Genomic DNA, 20,985 nt, shown 5'->3' with positions numbered 1-20,985 from the left:
TTTTAATGTAAGTCAATGGAACCAGAATTTTGTCCAAGTCATTTTGGGTCATTTCTTTTGGTCCATTCATAGCTAAATTTACACACAATGTAAAGAGCAACAGTACTTTCACAATATGTCAAAAATGAAAAACGACAAAAATATGATATATTGTCTACATAGCAACAAGTAACAAACTGTGACGGTGTTAATTAATTAATAAGGTTAATTATTTTGTGAATTCCCTTCTTGTTACTTTATTGAGTGCCTTGCTGTCCCTTTGCTGCTGTAGCACTGTGAATTTCCCCACTGTGGGACTAATAAAGGATTATCTCATCTCATTTTCATGCACTGCGGTCATTCAAAGTGCTTTAGAAATGATGAAACACAAATATAATTAAATTAGAATTTAAAGAGTGACAAAGTAAAGGAGAATGGTGCCCAACAAGACCCCCTTCATAGTACAATTAAAACACTTTGCAAACTTTGAACGCGCTGCAGTCGCCCATGTTGTCATAGAAAATAAAATAAAAACAAGATTAAAACAATACATTTTAAAGGAGAAGAATCATTAAAATGAAAATGAAAATGGAACTTTAATGCTTTTTTTTCAAACCTACTGACTAAAAACCAATAAAAATCAACAAAAACAGATGCTAATGGTTCCTTCAACAGACTCTACTTTCCCCTCAGATCCACGTCAGTCCCTCACGTTCAGCTCCTAATCCCCCTCCGGCTTTATCTTCACTGTGCTGGTTCAGATTACAGCGCAGTGATGAAGCAGGTTGGAAGACCACTCTGTAGGTCACTACGTGCTGACGTTCAGAGCTTCTCCTGATCATCATATACAGAAACTGAGGAGAACATCTCAGAGAAATAAAGCAGAGCTCAATATCATGTTAATGAAGGATCAGTGATTAGTGAACTGTTCCTCCTGAACCTCCTTACAGGAGAAAAGAGGAGATTAACATCAGCATCTCACTGTGAGACGTTCTGGTGATGAAGGAGAAAAGGGTGAGTCCAGAGAGGCCATGAGGTAGTTATAATGTTCTGGATTGTTATTTTGAGATAACGAGTTACTTATCTTGTTATCTTGAGATAACAAAAGTTGTTATTTTGAGATCGAGTTGTCTTGTGATCACAAGATAATAAAGTTGTTATCTTGAGATAATAATAAGTTAAAATAATGAGTTACTTATCTTGTTATCGCAAGATAACAACGTTGTTATCTTGTAATAACAAGTTACTTATCTTGTTATCTTGAGATAACAAAAGTTGTTATTTTGAGATATCGAGTTAATTGTCTTGGGATCACAAGATAATTAAGTGGTTATCTTGAGATAATGATTTAATTGTCTTGTTATTTAAAGATAACAAAATTGTTATCTTGAAATAATGAGTTACTTGTCTTGTTATCTCAAGATAACCATATTGTTATCTTGTAATAATGAGTTATTTATCTTGTTATCTCAAGATAACAATCCAGAAAATTATAGCAACAGCCATGAGGTAGTTATAATTTTCTGGATTGTTATTTTGAGGTAACAAGTTAATTATGTTGTTATCTAAAAACAACAAAATTGTTATCTTGAAATAACACGTTACTTATCTTGTTATCTTGAGATAACAAAAGTTGTTATTTTGAGATATCAAGTTAATTGTCGTATGATCACAAGATAACAAAATTGTTATCTTAAAATAATGAGTTACCTGTCTTGTTATCTCAAGATAACAATCCAGAATATTATAGCAACAGCTCATGGCCTCTCTGGACTTCCTCATTCTGTACTGACAGGCTGCTGAGAGGGTTCTGTGATCTAGAACAGAGCTGTGTAAGAAAACGATGAGATCTCACACTGTTCTTATGGAGATATTGTTCAGCTCAGAGTGAGCTGAGACGAGTCAGACACTAAAGAGTTAATCCACGTGAGGCAACATTGTCCAGAGGAATGAAATGTTCTAAATGAATCTCCTCTTGATCTCAGGTTCTTCTCGTAGACACAGTTAAGTCCAGACTGAAATTAGAGTGAGACTTTAGCTGTTTTCTCCAGTTTCTGAAATTCAGCTCCTGAGAAATAAAACTCAGATTTATTCACTTTGATCAAAATGCTGTCTCACATGTGGCTTAACTCTTTAGAGTCTGACTCGTCTCAGCCCTGTCTCAGCTGAATAATATCTCCATAAGAAAAGCATGAGATCTCACTGTTTTCTTATACAGCTCTGTTCTAGATCACAGAACCCTCTCAGCAGTCTGTCAGTGCAGAAGAACTCACGCTTTTCTCCTTCATCACCAGAACGTCTCACAGTGAGACGCTGATGTTAGTCTCCTCTTTTCTCCTGAAATCAGAGATCCTTCATTAATATAGTACTGAGATCTGCTTTGTTTCTCTGAGACAGTCTTAAGATAGATTTTTGCTCCTCTGGGTTTGATCAAAGTGAGAAAATCTGAGTGTCATTTATTTCTCAGGAGCCGAATTTCAGAAACAGGACAAAACGGCTTCAGTCTCACTCTGATCTCAGACTGGACTTAACTGTGTCCAGGAGAAGAACCTGAGATCAAGAGGAGATCTCATTTACAACATGTCTTTCCTCTGGGTCCAGTAGGTCACTACATGCTGATGTTTAGAGTTTCTCCTGACCGTCTCGTGCAAAATCACATCATAGAAACTGTGTAGAAAACGTAGATTTGCACAGTGTGGAGAAATTTAGCACACACAACCGACAGCCAGAGTGACCATCCCTGCTGAAGGAAGACCACTAGAACCGGATACTTTTGCTTTCTAATGGGAACTGGCTAACTGTGGTTCCCATTAGAGACCCTGTAGAACACTTTTAGACCCCATTAGAAAACAAACACATGTATCTGGAATCAGAACAGCTGTTAAACCATGAATTCTTTACACTGTGGTATCAGCCTATCAGGACAACACAGAATATCAGTCTACTGGACACCAGCAGGAACTTTTAACAGGTTCTGTGATCTTTTTCAGCGTTCTATGTATATAAGAACAGAAGAGAACCTCGTATCTCCAAAATGGTGACTTCACAGGAGAAGGAAAAAACAAACTTTACTTTTAATGTAAGTCAATGGAACCAGACTTTTTACCAAGTCATTTTAGGCCGTTTCTTTTGGTCCATTCATCATTAAATTTACACATAAAGTAAAGGGCAACAGGTATTTTCACATTATGTCTAATACATATATGATTTTATAATATCTGTCTTTTGACAGTGTTTCTAAGCTACATGTATTTCTCTTTAAATAATTAGGTAAAAATAGGTGTTGATCGAAAAAAAAACACAGAAACCATTAAGTGTTTCTTTTGGTTCCTGATGCTGCTGTAATGTGTTTTGGCTGTTTTGATGGGTTGAAATCACCGCGTAAAGGGACTCTAGTGGTTTAACAGATGACTTTAAATGCATTTAATGGTTTCCTACCGGGATCTAAAAAGGCGTTCTCCAGGAAACTGGTGGAAACCATTTGGCAGTTTCCCATTAAAAGCAAAAGCATGAGGGTTTGATCCTGATGGGCTCTAACGGTCAGCAGGGTCCGCACATTATTATGATTTTACACTAAACTACAGGTTTATATCAAAGCATTAATCACCCACTGAGTTCAGCACAGACATGAGAGTTACTGCTTCAGCTTACAGCTTAATAATAATAATAATAATAATAATAACTGCACAGATGTGCACAAAACTGCATCGGTTTTCATCCACATGATGAACAGAATCTGTTTTGTTTACTTTTTTTTCTGTAAACATGCAAATTTAACCCAGCCTGCTGTTAAAGTCCCTCTCACAGCACGTGCGGTCAGTTTACCGTCCTGCTTCGTCTGTAGTTTGAAGCTCCGCGTGCTGAAAGCGCGTGATAATCAGAGAGAGAGAGCAGCTCCTCACCTGCAGCACCATCAGCCGAGCAACACGCAGAACACAGAGACAGACAATCCGCCCGGAATCAAACGCTCGCGCTGTCCTTCCCTCGGCTCCGCGCGCGACTGACGCTCCGTCCGTGCTCACGCGCTCACTGCTTCTCCTTCAGCCCTTCACCTCAGATCATCCTCTCCAGCCTCGCGGGGAAAAACAGCCCACAAAGATCCTCCGCGCGACCAATCAGAACGGCGAGAGAGCCTGACCTCTCAGATTCCTCCTTTCAGTCCAGTTAAAGCTGTAAAATCCCACAGCGGGTCAAAACTGACCAGCTCGGCTAGCGCTGTTAGCTCACCGCTCATATGGGGGAATAAATATATGGACATATTTTTATATATTTCAAACACACTGCAGTCCAGGCTGAAATACACTCCAGACACTGAAATGTGTTTCAGAATATTTTAGCATATTAACCAAATATATTTTCAAAAACATTTATTTTAAAATGTATGGGGAAATATTACACAGACAAAAATAACTGTATGTAAATGTGTTTATCAAATCCATCTGAAAATGTATGAAAATATCCAGAATCCTGTCTGATGCTCTTCACTGTCTGATACCTTTAGAAATGAATTTGTGTTCCAGTCTCTTCATTTTAAATCTGATCAAATGATCCTTTAACAGGACAGAAGTGAGTGTTGTAGTATTGACACTCTGTGAAAATGCAGTTATGAATTGATATCTTGTTTATTTGAAATACATTCAAATAAACACAAACACAAAAGAGTGAACGCAAACCCAAAAGTGAGCACACCAATACAAAAGAGTGAACACAAACCCAAAAGTGAGAACACAAATACAAAAGAGTGAACGCAAACCCAAAAGTGAGCACACCAATACAAAAGAGTGAACGCAAACCCAAAAGTGAGAACAAATACAAAAGAGTGAACGCAAACCCAAAAGTGAGCACACCAATAGAGAATATCAGAGTGTCATTTATTTCTCAGGAGCCGAATTTCAGAAACAGGACAAAACGGCTTCAGTCTCACTCTGATCTCAGACTGGACTTAACTGTGTCCAGGAGAAGAACCTGAGATCAAGAGGAGATCTCATTTAGAACATGTCTTTCCTCTGGGTCCAGTAGGTCACTACATGCTGATGTTTAGAGTTTCTCCTGACCGTCTCATGCAAAATCATATCATAGAAACTGTGTAGGAAACGTAGATTTGCACAGTGTGGAGAAATTTAGCACACACAACCGACAGCCAGAGTGACCATCCCTGCTGAAGGAAGACCACTAGAACCGGATACTTTTGCTTTCTAATGGGAACTGGCTAACTGTGGTTCCCATTAGAGACCCTGTAGAACACTTTTAGACCCCATTAGAAAACAAACACATGTATCTGGAATCAGAACAGCTGTTAAACCATGAATTCTTTACACTGTGATATCAGCCTATCAGGACAACACAGAATATCAGTCTAAAAGTGAGCACACCAATACAAAAGAGTGAACACAAACCCAAAAGTGAGAACAAATTCAAAAGAGTGAACACAAACCCAAAAGTGAGCACACCAATACAAAAGAGTGAACACAAACCCAAAAGTGAGAACACAAATACAAAAGAGTGAACGCAAACCCAAAAGTGAGCACACCAATACAAAAGAGTGAACGCAAACCCAAAAGTGAGAACAAATACAAAAGAGTGAACGCAAACCCAAAAGTGAGCACACCAATACAAAAGAGTGAACACAAACCCAAAAGTGAGAACACCAATACAAAAGAGTGAACGCAAACCCAAAAGTGAGCACACCAATACAAAAGAGTGAACACAAACCCAAAAGTGAGCACACCAATACAAAAGAGTGAACACAAACCCAAAAGTGAGAACAAATACAAAAGAGTGAACGCAAACCCAAAAGAGTGAATGCAATTACAAAAGAGTGAACGGAAACACTAAAAGTGAACGCAAAACACAAATGAGTGAACGCAAACCCTAAAGAGTGAACGCAAACACAAAAGAGTGAACACAAATACAAAAAAGTGAATGCAAACACTAAAGAGTGAACACAAATATAAAAGAGTGAACACAAATATAAAAGAGTGAACACAAATACAAAAGAGTGAACGCAAACACAAAAGAGTGAACACAAATAGAAAAGAGTGAACACAAACACAAAAGAGTGATTACAAACACAAAAGAGTGAACACAAAATTTTTATTTGAAAAAATTGTGAAATTGGGTTTCACCAGCATCGCCTTCTCGACATTGAGAATTAATAAACCTTGTGTCCTCATATTCAGATCGAGTGCCTCGCTGAAGAGGAAAGTGTCCAGCGCAACATTACCCAGCGGACGGGACACTGGACATGGAAATGACACGACGTCCCACAGGACTGGAGCTTCTGCACTCGGAGTGAACCTCTCGCTCACTGCCCTGACAGATGAATAATGCGCCCGAGTGTTAGAGTTGAGCGAGAGTTCATGAAGCTCTGCCATATGGTTCTGGGTGACTTTCCTCCAAGAATGAAAATGTCACCAGAAAGCTGAAGTCTGCCTAATGAAGGCTTCGCTGCCTCTCATACAAAACGAGCTTCAAGTGGAGAAGAGATGGCAGTGCGTCTCCAAAACGCTGCATACTGACACAGCACATTTCACACGTCTCATATATGTGCGTGGGTATATCTCCTCCAGCGTTCTTTAGTAGGAACATGAACGTGCAAAGAACCTTTCACATGAATAAAGGGTTCTTTTGAAGGGCCTTTTTGGAAATGGTTCTATTTAACACCCAAAAGGGTTCTTCTATTGTTACCCACATCCTCTGTTGTTACAGGTTCGTCTGTTGTTCTATTGTTTTGATGGAAAATGTGCATGAATGTGCTACAGATGTGCTACATCTATAGAATGTGCTACATCTATAGCACATTCATGCACATTTTCCATCGATCCGAAGAGCCCATTCTTGACGCAAAGGGTTCTTTGAGTGTTCATGGTTCTATATGGAACCATTTTCTTTACTAAAGAACCCTTGAAGAACCATCTTCCATCAACCATTTTCATATATATATTATATACATTGCTGTTGTTGGAAGAAAACCTTGTATCTCCAAAATGGTAACTTTACAGGAGAAGGAAAAAACCTACTATACTTTTAATGGAAGTCAATGGAACCAGAGTTTTTTACAAGTAATTTTGGGTCGTTTCTTTTGGTCCATTCATCACAAAATTTACACACAATGTGAAGAGTAACAGGCATTTTCAAATTATGTCAAAAACTGAAAAACGACAAAAATGGAGATATGAGGTTTTTTCTGACAGCAGCGATACATATATATATATACATATTGTTTCCTGTACTTGAGTAACATTGAGATCTCTGACTATTTTCAACTGATATAATAATAATTTAACATCTGCTAATGTATATTATTGAGTAACGTTCTCCACTTCAGTCATTAACATTAGTTTTTAATTCCTTTCATCGTGATTAATTTCATTATGCTGTGTTGGTTCGGCTGCTGCTCTGCTTTACTGTTGATCACTCCTCTCACTTTTTAGCTTTAGCATTTTATTTTAGACCAAAAAGATCCAAAAACAGGAGAACAGAGTTGTACAAACTTTCAAACTTCCTTTCTAGTTTCTACACAGCTGCTTATTTCAGTTTTCAGCATCACCTTCAGTGGTGCGGCTACACTCTTGCGCCTCAGGCTACTTTAAGCTTCACTGCAATCACTGTTTTATTACTTTATGAGTGTTTTACTGCTGCCTGTGTTTAGGATTCTTCCATGTACGCAGTATTATTGTTATTATTCAGTGTATTGTTGTGTCTGTTGTGCTCACTGCACTGAACTGCGTCTTCACTGTTTACGAAACACGTCCCAACTTCAGTGAAGTCCAGGTGACACCTGGTTTCTGCGCTGAGACGCTGAAGCTGAACGCTTTCCCACTCTTTAGAGGCTCTATTCCCAAATGACAAGCCAGGCCATAATGAAGGATTGTGGGTAATCAGTGGCTTCATTCAGCAGCTCCAAAGGAAATGCACGAGGCTCAGCGTCTTCTAATTGAGCGTGGGATAAACGCGGGAAAGAGAGCGTCGAGCACTCTGTGATCCTGGAGAAGCTGCAGAGCAGAAAGACGACAAGACCACAAGGATAAAGTTGGTCAGATAAACGACATATCAGATTTAATAAAAGGGGTTTGTATTTGGGGGGGCGCCATATTCTTCCTGAAGATCAGAACATCACCATAAACACACTGTTTATACCGTCAACCTGCTCTTATATATACACCGGTCAGGCATAACATTCTGACCACCTCCTTGTTTCTATGCTCATTGTCCATTTTTTTAGCTCCACTTACTATATAGGTGCACTTTGTAGTTCTACAGTTACAGACTGTAGTCCATCTGTTTCTCTGATACTTTGTTAGCCCCCTTTTACCCTGTTCTTCAGTGGTCAGGACCCCCATGGACCCTCACAGAGCAGGTACTATTTGGGTGGTGGGTCATTCTCAGCACACTGACGTGGTGGTGGTGTGTTAGTGTGTGTTGTGCTGGTCTGAGTGGATCAGACACAGCAGTGCTGCTGGAGTTTTTAAACACCTCAGTGTCACTGCTGGACTGAGAATAGTCCACCAACCAAAAATATCCAGCCAGCAGCGTCCTGTGGGCAGCGTCCTGTGACCACTGATGAAGGACTAGAGGATGACCATCACAAACTGTGCAGCAGCAGATGAGCTATCGTCTCTGACTTTACATCTACAAGGTGGACTGACAAGGTAGGAGTGTCTAATAGAGTGGACAGCGAGTGGACACAGTGTTTAAAAACTCCAGCAGCACTGCTGTGTCTGATCCACTCAGACCAGCACAACACACACTAACGCACCACCACCACGTCAGTGTTACTGCAGTGCTGAGAATGATCCACCACCCAAATAGTACCTGCTCTGTGAGGGGGTCCTGACCACTGAAGAACAGGGTAAAAGGGGGCTAACAAAGTATCAGAGAAACAGATGGACTACAGTCTGTAACTGTAGAACTACAAAGTGCACCTATATAGTAAGTGGAGCTGATAAAATAGACAATGAGCGTAGAAACAAGGAGGTGGTCAGAATGTCATGCCTGATCGGTGTAAAGAAGCTAAAAAGGGTTCTTTGGAGTGACGCCACAGAAGAAACACTGAAGAACTTTGATAGTTGATGGCTGTAAATGAGGTGCAGAACCTTTTTATCACAGGATCAGGGAGGAATTCCGGATTAAACTCAGGTCCGTTAGGACGCTGAGCTGTAAGTAACAAGTTGTGCATGAAGCATTTTAATCACCAGCACGATCGGAGTTAAAGGCTCAGAAAGAGGAGAGAGTCGTGAGACAAAATATCTCTCAAACATTCTCCAGCTATGACTTTACAGTGTTCGTAGCTACGGTAACAAAGGCTAAACCACCCTCCCACCCCAAACGTAGTCGATCAGTCAAGACATATTTGTTGTCTGGAGTTTTGCTTCTTTAGTCGGTGAAGGCGAGTCTCCAGTCAAGTCAGTAGTCCTAGTATTCGAGTCCTAAACGAGTCAGTCTGCATTCTTCAGCTAATTTAAGGCCACAACACTGAATAATGTTAACAGTACTGTAGCCTTTTAATGACAGCACGTTAGCAGCGTACAGCTGTGTATTAAATTTGAATTATTTTTTATTTTTCTAACCTCCAACTAAAATGCAAAACCCATGGTACACAGATAACCATGACAGGCTTACTGTATACACAAGAAGAGCACAACCACACATGAAAAGAACTTTAAAAGTACTACTGAACTAAATAAAAAAAACTGTATATTTGAAGATCATTTTTGATGATTTTTGGGAACATTGGGTGCACAGGATTAAAATAAAAACTAGCCCTGCCAACTAAAAACAACCGCTAGTATGAAATGAATTTAGATGACAACAAAAAACCAAAACGACTGAGCTGAACAAAGTTTACTGAACAGACAGCAAAATGATGGTGAACGTACGAAGCTGAAGATGACTTTTTTTCACCAGCAGCTTCTTATTTGAATTTTCTGTTCTACCTTGAATGTTCCAGCAGTTACATTTCAGCACCTAAATGCCGCACCATTTAAGGTGGAATGACAAATTCCAATACGAAGCTGGCAAATAAATCGGTCAAGCAGAGACGCTGTGTTTCTTCTGTTTTACCGCCGTGAGGAAAATCGGTCAGTTCGCCTGGTGAGTTTCTCCAGTGAGAGTTTAAGTGCTGAGGATGCATTGATGCTGTTGACGCTTCGCTTGTTTCCAGTTTATGGAGGCGAACTTGAGCTCTGACTCTTCTCTTGTCTTCCGAAATAAAATAAACCGAGTATAAACACAGTGACAGAATCTGACGAGACTGCTGTTTACTCAGTTTACGGCAGCAAACAAATCCTTTAATATGAAAAGTGAGCAGCTGTGTAGAGTCCCGTCTGCAGTCTGACTCTCCACGTTTCTTCCACTTTGAGTCTCGAGTCTTTCTGAGTCATGACGCTCAAGTCATTGGTGTTTGAGTCAAAGTCGAGTCCCAAGCCTTTTTCGATTTTCTCGAGTCGAGTCTAAAGTCATCAAATTTCTGACTCAAGTCCAAGTCATATGACTCAAATCCACACCTCTGCTTATTAGCAATTAGCATGGTGCTAATTGCTACCTTGCCTCAAAGTGATGTGGTTTCTGACACATGTCCAGGATTTAATGGGTTTATGCGCTCACAACAATTATCAAATGAAGTGTATCTAAAGTTAATCTCATGCTGGATTTTTCCAGATGTTGACTTTCTGAGATTTTCAAATTCTTTTCCGTCCGTGTCTGGCCTTAATCACTGTCAAAAACAGCCTAACATATCACAAATAAGCATGATAAAGATAAACCGGTGGTGGGCCGTGATACCCCATAAAGCCTTCTTTAAGCTATGTGTGGTATCATCTCATAAAGAGCTGAGAGATATGAGGTGAATCATCCTCCACTCTGCCTTTCAGCCTTTCAGCCAACAAAAGCACTCAGGCTTTTGGAACATTGTGGACTGGTTTCTTACCCAGGCATTAAGCCTAGTCCTAGACTACATTAACCTTCTAATGAAGAAATCCTATTCAGAATGCTGTCTAGTCAAGGACTGGGCTTAATCTCTATTCAGAAAACCAACTCAGAATCTGGTGTCACTGCAGGTCAGGAGCTGAGAGGAAAATACACAGAGAGATAATGTGCTAAATCAAAGTGCTTTCAGAGATGAGCTCAATGGAAAACCACAGGTGAGATAACAGCCGTCATCAGTAACCGCTGAACACTGAATGAAGACTATACACACTATACTGACACTATACTGACACTATACTACACTCACACTATACTACACTATACTACACTCACATTATATTACACTATACTACACTCACACTGTACTACATTATACTACACTCACACTGTACTGACACTATACTCACACTATACTACACAATACTACACTCACACTATACTGACACTATACTCACACTATACTACACTATACTACACTCACACTATACTACACTATACTACACTCACACTGTACTACATTATACTACACTCACACTGTACTGACACTATACTCACACTATACTACACTCACACTATGCTACACTATAATACACTCACACTATACTGACACTATACTCACACTATACTACACTATACTACACTCACACTATACTACACCCCCACTGTACTGACACTATACTCACACTATACTACACTCACACTATACTACACTATACTACACTCACACTATACTCACACTATACTACACTATACTACACTCACACTATACTACACTATACTACACTCACACTGTACTACATTATACTACACTCACACTATACTGACAATATACTCACACTATACTACACTATACTACACTCACACTGTACTACACTCACACTATACTCACACTATACTACACTATACTACACTCACACTGTACTACATTATACTACACTCACACTGTACTGACACTATACTCACACTATGCTACACTATACTACACTCACACTGTACTACACTCACACTATACTGACACTATACTCACACTATACTACACTATACTACACTCACACTATACTACACTATACTACACTCACACTGTACTACATTATACTACACTCACACTATACTGACAATATACTCACACTATACCACACTATACTACACTCACACTATACTACACTCACACTATACTCACACTATGCTCACACAACACTACTCACACCACACTCACACTATACTCCTACTATGCTACACTCACACTGTACTCATACTATACTCACACAACACTACTCACACTACACTCACACTATACTCACACTATACTCACTCTACACTAGACTCACTCTATACTACACTCACACTATACTATATTCACACTCTACTCACACTACACTCACACTATACTCACACTATACTCACTCTACACTAGACTCACACTATACTACACTCACACTATACTATATTCACACTCTACTCACACTACACTCACACTACACTCTACTCATTATACTCACACTGTACTCACACCACACAACGCTTACACTATACTACACTCACATTATACTCACACTACACTATACTCACACTATACTACACTCATACTATACTATACTACACTATACTACACTCAATCTATATTCACACTACACTATACTCACACTACACTACACTATACTCACTACACAACACTAACACTACTACATTCACACTATACTCACACTGCACCCACACTACATTACACTCACACTACACACACATACTCACTATATTCACACTACAATCACAATAAAATCGCACTACACTCACACGACACAACACACATTATACTCACACTACACCTACTTTCTCTGTTCATATTGCTCTTGTGTTATTGTTTGCTATCCGGTGTGGACCAGAGGAGGATGGGTTCTCCTTTTCAGTCTTTGTTCCTCTCATTTCTTCCTCTTGCTCTGAGGGAGTTTTTCTTGCCACTGGCGACGCTCATGGGGGTTTGGACCCGGATTTTTCGATAGAGCTGCTTTGTGACAACACCTGCTGTAAAAAGTGCTATTTAAATTTGACTTTGACTTTAACGGACGTTAATTTTATCAGAACTTCATTCTACATGTTAATTATATCAATACTTAATTCTGGATATTAATACTATTAGAGCAGCAATGTCAATCTTCTACAGGACTGCTTACACAGAACTATTATTTTACATGATATTATAATAATTTTATACGTTTATCTGCAACAACATTTGGTTTTGCCTTATTGGAAACTGAACTTTTTGAACAGTGGAATAAAGAACCTTTTTCTCTGCATTCTGTCCTTTAACTCGGTGTAATTAGAAGGTGATCAAACTGGAAATGTAAACACTCTGCAGTGTAGCGCGGTGTTTAATTTGGAATATTATGAGCAGCTTTTTATTTGATGAGATGATGTGAAATGAATGGTGCGCTTACCTTTACAGTTACATTACAAATACACAGACATGCGACGCCTTTAATCAAGAGGATTCTGTGTTGACTTCATGCTGCTGTGATGGTTGTTGAAATCTCTAATTTGTTTCACTTTGTTAGGATCCAGTTGCAGGTTGTGAACTCTGTAAACTCTGTCTGCTCTGCTTTGAGCTGGAGTTCTGTGCTGCTGATCTGTTCGGTCTGTTGGACGTATTTAGACGCTGGTGTGTATTTTTTCCTTCTCCTTTTTTTTCAAGTCAAGTCAGGCTTTATTGTCATTTCAGCTCTATACGAGTACACAGTGAAACGAAACAACATTCCTCCAGGACCAACACAGGAAGTGCAAAACAATACAAGAAACACAGTGCAGACAATACAGTACGATAAATACATTCAAAAGATTTACAATAAATGCAAAACAGAACACAGGCAGCACACAGTACTGAGAGTATGTTGAGTTGTGTGAGCCGTGATGTTATTGGCGATAACACACTCCTCGAGTGTTCTATTGCTTTATACAACAGTTAAATAAATAAAGTAATAAATTAATAAACTGGGCCGTGAACGCGGCGTTTAATATGTTTTAATGTTCGCAGTTCCTTCACCAAATTATAGTTCCTTAACGAGCAGCTTGTTGCTACGTCAGAGTAACGAGCTCCGCCCACTCGCTGCACAGCCGGCAGTTCGTTCTCCAGCTCCTTACACTAAATTCCCAAACTGTCATCACCACTGAGCAGCTTTTCAGTCGGCAGCTGTGACAGAAGAACAGCTAAACAACCTGGAATCAGCCAGAAATGAACCCAACACCATTCGCCAAACGTGTAGTCTGATCTTCAGAGTTTGACCAAATCAGACTGAGCCATAAAACTGCCGCAATATCAAGTTCAGCTCAGTTTTGTCAGTTTGTTTGTTGATCAGTATTAATGTTGTTTTGTTCCAGCCAGTCTGTAAAGCATCTTACAGCCCATTTAGTTTGGCGAATGGTGTTGGGTTCATTTCTGGCTGATTCCAGGTTGTTTAGCTGTTCTTCTGTCACAGCTGCCGACTGAAAAGCTGCTCAGTGGTGATGACAGTTTGGGAATTTAGTGTCGTCTCATCTTCAGAGTCTGACCAAATCGGCTGTTGGTCAAATGTGATCTTAAAAGTGTCCATTTTCTGTTTGTGGCAAAGTAAGAAGTAAAAACGTTCAAATGTCTTGAGCGTCTCCTACAGCTGTCAGAGTCGGTGCTTAGCAACGGCGTCTCAGCGGAGTGATACAGTGTTTGGGAAAAAATGGTGAAAGAACAGCACAGTTAGAATGCCTCTCAAACAATCAGCAGATAGTCTAGCGTATATGAGCAGTCACTGAAGTAGCAACTAACACTGTTTAAAGTGAAGTAAAATATGCAAAATGCAAGTATTCAGATCTACAGTCATATCAAGAGAAGTCAAAGTCAAAAGTCAAGTTAAAGTTTATTTATATCGCGCTTTTTACAACAGGTGCTGTCGCAAAGCAGCTTTACAGGAAAATCCAGGTCTGAGCCCCCATGAGTGTCGCCAGTGACGACAGTGGCAAGGAAAAACTCCCTAAGAGCAAGAGGGAGAAACCTTGAGAGGAACCAAGACTCAGAAGGGGAACCCATCCTCCTCTGAAGTGTTTCAGTGAAATGCAGTAACTATATTTAAACACAGTGTTCCATAATTTGGAACTGCAGGAAGTGGGGAGTGAGTTAGTCCCATATTGTTATGTATGTATGTGTGTCCTTCAGTTCAGTCCGAGGGAGTTGAGGAATCTGATGGCTTCTGGAAAGAAACTGTTGCCCAGTCTGGCTGTGAGGGCCCGAATGATGTGGTACCTTCTTCCGGATGGCAGAAGAGTGAACATTTGGTGTGAGGGGTGTGGGGGGTCAGTCACAATGCTAGTGGCTTTTCGGGTGCAGCGGGTGGTGTTACTGTCCGTGATGGAGGGACATCCGCATTCACTTCTACACTGAAGGCCAAGTTTTGACCAATGCAGGTTCCACCACGACCTCAAAACTGACCCCTCATGGAACTGTTTTATTAATAAAGAGATAATTTGCTTGTTTACCTAGTTGAGCTGTGTGTCAGCCAAGAGAAGAGCTCGTCTCCAGCTGTCGCTTCTGCATGCAAGAAACAATAGAAACTCCACTATTCCATCAGGCTGTTTGATTCATTGTAGTGTGGTGAATATGTGTCTGCAGGCGTGTGTGTCTGCGTATATATTTTAATATATATTTTAATATGCAGACGTGTGTGTCTGCGTATATATTTAAATGTATATTTTAATATGCAGGTGTGTGTGTCTGCGTATATATTTAAATGTATATTTTAATATGCAGGCGTGTGTGTCTGCGTATATATTTAAATGTATATTTTAATATGCAGGCGTGTGTGTCTGCGTATATATTTTAATATATATTTTAATATCCAGGTGTGTGTGTCTGTGTATATATTTTAATATATATTTTAATATCCAGGTGTGTGTGTCTGTGAATATATTTAAATGTCTATTTTATTAAGTAAGTAGTGATATAAGGGGTCCAGTAAAGACACTGAGGGGTCCAGTCACTCGACTGCCATGTGAGAGTTACACCACTGACTCCCATTTTAAAACTCTTTTAATTCAACTGGTAAAAGTTATGTTTTTAAAGTGTGAAGACCAAAGATGATCAAAGCCAGAATTAAAGGTGGTTAAACTGTGTTCTGTGTTTGTGTACCTTATTCAGAATTAGTGACGATTCCCACTTTCCAGCTTCACTTTAAAACGTACTTCCAGCACATTCTGCTCTGGAAACTCCTCCAGTCTGACCAATGCCAAGTACTGCACTGTCACAACACACAGATACAAACCCAACACAGGTTAGAGAATAACACAAACACTTAAAATCATATCTTAGAAAATTAAAGCATTTTCAATAGAAGCCGACTTCTGATTATGAGAGCTCTAAAAATATTATGCAATTATTTAAAATACTATTTTTAAACTAATTTAAGTTATTGTATGGCAAACATTATGTACTATAATAATTGAAAAAAATCTAAATGATCTAGAAGTGCAGTTTGAGAATTTCACAGGAAAAACATTTCCACTTAAAATAAGTTAAAAAAAAAAGTAAAAGTAATTATTATTACTTATAATTATTATGATATTCTTTTAGAAGTCTCACATTAAGAATCATTAGGAAAATAAAACAGGAACACTCTGATATTTGAAAAAATAGTCAAATATCAGCTTTTTACAATTTCATTTTATGTGTTTTATTGTATGCTACTGACATCTAGTGGTCAAAATATGCCAAAACATGCACCACCGTGCTGGAAAAGAGTGAATAAATTGGCTGGATAGTTTCTGAGTGGTGGAACACTGGAAGCAGACACTGAGCAGTGATGAATGGGGGGGGGCTGATAAAATAGGACAGTTATCAGCATATAAGCTGATGCTTTTAACTATGTGTGTTATGTTATTCACATTTCCTTTTCATGGACTGCTGTGGGAGGCGTCATGGCTGCAAAGGGCCAGCAGAGGTCAGTTTTGGCCAGGTTTGCCTCCACTGTTGGAGGCTGAGAGAAGAGGAATGTTTTCACGAATAATTGTGAATTTCTCTTTGAAAACTGTGGTTATGTTGGAGTTGGACTGCAGGACAGCACACTTTAAGACAGCAAACTGTTTCATGAAGGGCAACAAACTCTATATTAGAGCCGATTAATATTATATGTACCATTTTACTCAATAAGTTTAAACTGCGGTCCCAGAGTAAAAAAAAAACAAAACAAACTGTTTAATTAGCATTATAAGAATGATGAAACCATAAAACAATATGGCTTTTTTCTGATTTCATCCCAGATATCAGATGAACATAATCTGTCATATCGTCGCTGTCCACAGAAAACCAAGTATCTCCAAAATAGTAACTTTACAGGAGAAGACAAAAACACTCTCACCTCTCAATGAAAGTCTATGTGAAGAGATTTTATTCCAAGTGATTTTAGAGCATTTCTATTGGTCCATTCATCATGAAATTTGTACACAGTGTAAAGGACAGCTGGTGTGTTGAAGCGATGTAGAAAAATAAAAATCAACAAAAATGGAGATACATGGTTTTCTTTGTACAGTGACGATATACTGAACGTACAGTGTGAACAGTAAGGTCTCTGTAATTCTTTCTCCCTTGACCCACACTATATTAGAGCCAACAGATTAATATTATATGTACCATTTTACTGAAACTGTTCAAACTGCAGTCCCTGAGTAAAAAAAAATAATAATAAAATAAATTAAATTAAAAAGGAATACATACAAGGAATACACTGCTCAGAATTGCTAGGAAAACCTTAACAAGACTTCGCACCAAGCTTAGTTCAGTAGCCCACTAAAGGGCTTCTGATTAGCAACAGGTGTCAGCATGATTCAGTAGTGGCTGGAATAGTGTAGTGGATAACACCTCTGCCTTCTACCCTGTAGACTGGGGTTCAATCCCTGCCTGCATAAGCACCCTACACTATACCAATAAGAGTCCTTGGGCAAGACTCCTAACACTACCCTCACCTACCTGTGTAAAATGATCAAATTGTAAGTCGCTCTGGATAAAAGCATCTGTCAAAATGTACTCAGGTGAGTGAGACCTCTGTTGGCGTGAGGGGAACCAGCAACAGATGTGACACCTGGATTAGAAATCCAAGCTTTGAAAATGTGCCACAGTTGCAATCTCCATTGCAAGTTGTCAAACAGTCCTTCTTAGGCCCAGTCCCATTTCACCCCTCGCCCCTACCACTCAGCCCTACCCCTCTGTTTTGCGCATTCTCGTCGAGGGGTTGGGTGTCCCAATTCTTGTTGAGATAGAGGGGGAGGGTGAAGTGTTGGGGTTTCATGATCCTCCAAACAGAGGTTTTTCAGAGACTCCAAACAGAGAGTTATGAGAAAAAAAGAAAAACAGGCAAGATGGAGAACAAGAGACCAAAGAAACACACAAATGTGGGTTTTTCTCTTTTAAAAAATTACGATAACCATCATATTATCTTAGTTTAATGTCATTTCAGTGTATTTTGGTCGTTTTCTTCATAACAAGCAAAAAAAATCACTAATAGATGCTAATGTCTCGGTAGCTAGCTAACTAACTTTCCCATTCCACCTTAAATAGCCCAGCAGTTCTGACGCCTGAAGCGCCAGAATGTAACTGCTGCACTCTAAGGTGGAACGGGAAAATTCTAACAAGAAGCTGGTGAATATCTGACTTCAGCTTCATATCACTGAAGAATTAGGGGTGGTGATAATAAATAATTGCCCCCCTCTTTGAAGTCATATGATGCCCTAAATGTAACTAAAGCCCAGCAGTGAGGAGCTGAACTTTACCCTCCTCTGCTGTCACTGCAGACTGGCAGGGTCGCCTACAGAGCAGCGCTGTTAGCTGTTAATGAAGTGATGCTCTTTTTATTTGAGGGTCCCATTTCAGAGGGAAGATTTCAACCACTACCCTGCAACTCAGTTAAGGGTTAGGGTGACACTCGAAAACAAGGGGAAGGGGTGAAAAGAAGAAATGGGACTGGGCTTAACATTCTGTTCCTTCTTTGTTATTGTTGTTGTTTATTTTGCAGTAGTTAAAAAGGTAATAATCAGAATTAGAAATGCAGAAAATGTAGGATTAATGCTGTTAGCTTTCAGCCATTTCAGTGAAACCCAGCAAGCTTTTTCTGACTGATTTAACAATGATTCTATTAAAAACCATGAGTTAAATATAGAACCATTTCATTGTTCAATGGTTCTCTGCATAGTGAAATGGTTCTTTAGATTGATGCTGCATATGGTTCTATTTAGAACCTTTTTGAAAATGGTTCTATATAACACCAAAAAGGGCTGTTACAAGCTTGACATTGTGACAACAGAAGAACCCTTTTGTATAGAACCATACACAACACATTCTCCATCAATCTGAATAACGCTTTCACCATGCAAAGAACCATTTAAGCATGAAATGGTTCTATATTGAACTCATGGTTTGTAATGAAATCATTGCCTTTACTAAACAAAACATACAGACTTTTTAAACATGTTTATGTCTTTTCCCTTCACAGAATATTTGGTGGGTCGCAAGACAAAACAGTACCTCTACATGTGGTTCTGCAGTTTGATGGAGAATGTGTTGTAGATCATTCTATAAAAGCACCTAAAAGGGTTCCACTACTGTTACAGTAGGCCCCTTTTCAAAAAGGTTCTATCTAGAACCATATACAGCACATTCTCCATCAATCTGAAGAATCATTTGACCATGAAAAGGACCATTTAGCATGAAATGGTTCTATGTAGAACTCATAGAGCTATTAAAAAATAATCTTTTCTAACTGTATTTGGGTCATTCCACAGAAACGTCCACTTCTCTGTCTCTCCATAGGAGTCACGGTGTTACTGATCCTCATTGGTGTTACACATAATAAAGGAACACCAGAGACATTTTTAATGAACAATGCGTTTTACTAAACGGCTGCTACAGAACATCAAACCACATGTTGTCAGTCATGGAATATCCACTAAAATATGGAATTTAATCCATTTGTATTCTATTTTTTCACAATTACCTCAGAATAAAGTCGGTCACACCAGTGACTTCAGCTAAAAGCTTCATATGAAATCATGAGCTGAATGAGAAAATCTCTGATAACTGAAAGACTCAGTGGACTCACCATGAGCTTTTCTTCATAGATCCTCAGAAAACAGGTAAAAGGAAGTCCAGTGATGTCATCAGTGTGACTTTTATTTCAAAATGAGAGATTTTTTGTTAGACAGTAACACCAGTGACACGACTCCTGGGGACAACTTTCATTATATATTTTATAATATTTATTTGGCATTTGTTTCATTTCATCTTTATGTCATTTAAATCATATATTTCATAGTCATGTATAGATTATTGTAGTTAAAACTGCAGAAAAACATGTTTTTTTCTTCAAAATATGGCCTCAGCCTTCACACATGACTGTGAGGACGAGCTCTTCTGTGGTGATTGGAATTCTAGATAATTGATTTAAAAACCAAAATTCGATAAATTGAGGCTCAAGAATGTGTAACTGTTAAAATAACTTACTGTTTTATTTTAAAAATAAATAAAATGTAGCCCTAACATGTTTTTGAAGTGTAATATATCTGTAAACGCTAGGGACACAAAAATGGACGTTTCTGTAGAATGACCCGTATGTGTTGTGTGTTTGTTGTTGAATAAAAACAAAAATAAATAAATAAAGAAATACATAAATAAACAAATAAAAAGCTCAAATCCAGAAATAATGATCTGCCTTATTTGGAAACGTTTGAAAGGAACAATGGACGTCTGGTTCCTATCACCACCACTGTGAACAATTCTGACTCGGTAAGTTTCTCTAGAACGGAGCGTTTCACACCAAACCACTCTGTATGACTTTACTTACATCATTTCAAAATGTGAAATCACTCGGTTGTTGGTTTTAAGCTGTGTTGTTTGTAACTATGCAGAACTTTTTAAAAAATTGGTGGACTTCCCCTTTGTGTTCTCTGGCTATGTTAGTTCTTCCTCTTGCAGTGCAGCAGCATCTGTGAGATAAGTGTGTGAGCAGCTGAACCTTGCAGGCCTAGAACCACTGTCTCAGGGAATTAGCACATACTCAAAAGAGCAATGAGGAACTC

The 20,985-nt window shown here is 39.0% G+C and overlaps 1 protein-coding gene across 1 annotated transcript in view; it reads right to left on the bottom strand.

Annotated features, from left to right (window-relative positions):
- Window positions 1-4,037, bottom strand: part of col14a1a (collagen, type XIV, alpha 1a) — a 167,690-nt gene extending 163,653 nt beyond the window's left edge. Inside the window, 1 exon segment of the mRNA XM_036596192.1 lies at window positions 3,882-4,037. The gene's annotated coding sequence lies outside the window, so the exon portion shown is untranslated.
- Window positions 4,038-20,985: the final 16,948 nt, after the last annotated feature.

The sequence above is a fragment of the Colossoma macropomum genome, unplaced genomic scaffold, assembly GCF_904425465.1.
Source record: "Colossoma macropomum unplaced genomic scaffold, Colossoma_macropomum, whole genome shotgun sequence".
In the NCBI taxonomy this organism is placed as follows: Eukaryota; Metazoa; Chordata; class Actinopteri; order Characiformes; family Serrasalmidae; genus Colossoma; species Colossoma macropomum.
Note: the sequence above shows the minus strand (reverse complement) of the source record. Positions and strands in the feature narration are given on the sequence as shown.